Raw genomic sequence first — 1674 nt, 5'->3', positions numbered from 1 at the left:
GTCCCTGCGCTCCCCCGCGCCGCGGCCCTCCTCCCCCTCCCCGCACCCCCCCCCCCCGGACCCGAGGCCCTCCCGGCACCCCAACCCCAACCCTTTGGACCACCGCTCATGCAACCCTTTCCCTGGCCGGGTGAGTCTGGGTGCGACCCGCGAAACCCAGCCGGCGCTACCGGAGGCCGCGGGCGAAATAGCTGTCCTCGCGCGCCTCCAGGCCTGCGGTCACCCTGCTCCAGGGCCCGCCCCAAGAGCGTCACCCGACCAATCAGCGGGCGTCTTCCCCCGGCGCGAGAGCCAATTGGGGTGCTTCTGTCAGGGATGAGGCGGGAGCAAATTTGCGGGGTGGAGAGGAGGAAGGCGGGACTGAAAGGTTAAGGCCGCGCGTTCTCTGCCGCGGAAAGATGCAGTCGCCGAGAGTAGTCAACGTGGGAAGGGTGAGCGGGAGGGGAGGGCGGGAGGCTGCCCGGGCACCTCGGCCCCTCGGAACTGGGAACGAGGGGGCGGGAGACAAAGAGGTGCGCATCGCGCTCCTCACCCGGAGGGGCTGCGCGAGGGCGGGGTCCACACGCAGGCCGAGGACGAGTTTGACCTTGGCCCAGCACAGCTGTGCCTCAGGATCCGACCCCGCCTTTAGAGCAGACAGGACCCCATTTCAGAAATTCGTGCCGCCACGGCAGAGGAAAAACACCAGAATGCGCTTCAACCCACATCGATTTCGTCAGCAATCTGCCGCTGGTGAAGTTGGAATCCCCCGCCCCGCTGACGACGGAGGCGGGCGGGACCGACGGGCCGTGCCCGAGCAGACCCTGTGACTCAAGGTTCTCCCTCGGACACCCTCCCGCAGCTCGGCTTACTGGACGCGCAGGTGCAGTGGGCTCCGGGGACTCCAGGTACCAAACTTGTGTATGTTCCAGACACTGGTGCCCCAGGGAATCAAACAATGAAGCCGGTCCTGCTCTCGAGAGCACGTGTACGTAGCCTTGAGAGTCTTCTAGAGAAAATGTGCCGCCTGCTGCTACTTAGGAAACTAATTTGGAAAAAAAACCAACCGAAAGACTCCAAATACTCATTATTAAAGTGAAATTGAAACCCGGAGTATTTAACTATGGGTTTAATCTTTAAAAGTGCTGCCATTTAGAAGCCTAAAACCCTCTACATCTTTTTAATGCCTCCTAATATTATTTTGGTGATGTATATCCGATATATGCCTCAGATATATATATCGGATACCGCTCCGTACAGGTGAAATACTACGTAATCCTAAACTTTAAGGAATATGTGCATTTTAATGTCTTCCTTGGCCACCCTATATAAATTGGGTGTCCCCCTCCCTTCGTAATTCTTATTAGTGCTTACCACTATCTGAAATGTCCTGTATTTTACTTATTTTTTTTTTCTGATTATTTTCTCCCTCCCCACCAGAAGGTAAGCTCTATGAGGGCAAGTCTGAAAATTTACTGCTATTTCTTAAATGACTGCAGCGAACAAACATTGAATTATTATTGAATATTTTAAATAATTACTTGCTTTGTAAATGAATCTATTCCTTTTTTTAAAAACATGCAAATTTCCCCTGCAAATATGACTTTCTAAACATTGATTTAGATAGTATTTCAGAGTATTAAGCTATATTCTCTGAATGAACAAACAACCAAATGTGGCCTCCAAAGGACTTCA

At 53.2% G+C, this 1674-nt stretch overlaps 1 protein-coding gene across 5 annotated transcripts in view; it reads left to right on the top strand.

Moving 5' to 3' along the window:
* The first annotated feature begins 466 nt into the window (after positions 1 to 466).
* LOC111150873 (spermatogenesis associated 45) overlaps positions 467 to 1674 on the top strand; it is a 38194-nt gene continuing 36986 nt past the window's right edge. For all 5 annotated transcript variants that reach the window (XM_022508535.1, XM_022508536.1, XM_022508532.1 and 2 more), the window contains exon 1: positions 467 to 887. The gene's annotated coding sequence lies outside the window, so the exon portion shown is untranslated. The remainder of the gene's footprint in view (positions 888 to 1674) is intronic.

This window comes from Enhydra lutris, unplaced genomic scaffold (genome assembly GCF_002288905.1).
Source record: "Enhydra lutris kenyoni isolate GAN:26980312 unplaced genomic scaffold, ASM228890v2 scaffoldscaffold24, whole genome shotgun sequence".
NCBI classification, from domain to species: Eukaryota; Metazoa; Chordata; class Mammalia; order Carnivora; family Mustelidae; genus Enhydra; species Enhydra lutris.
Note: the sequence above shows the minus strand (reverse complement) of the source record. Positions and strands in the feature narration are given on the sequence as shown.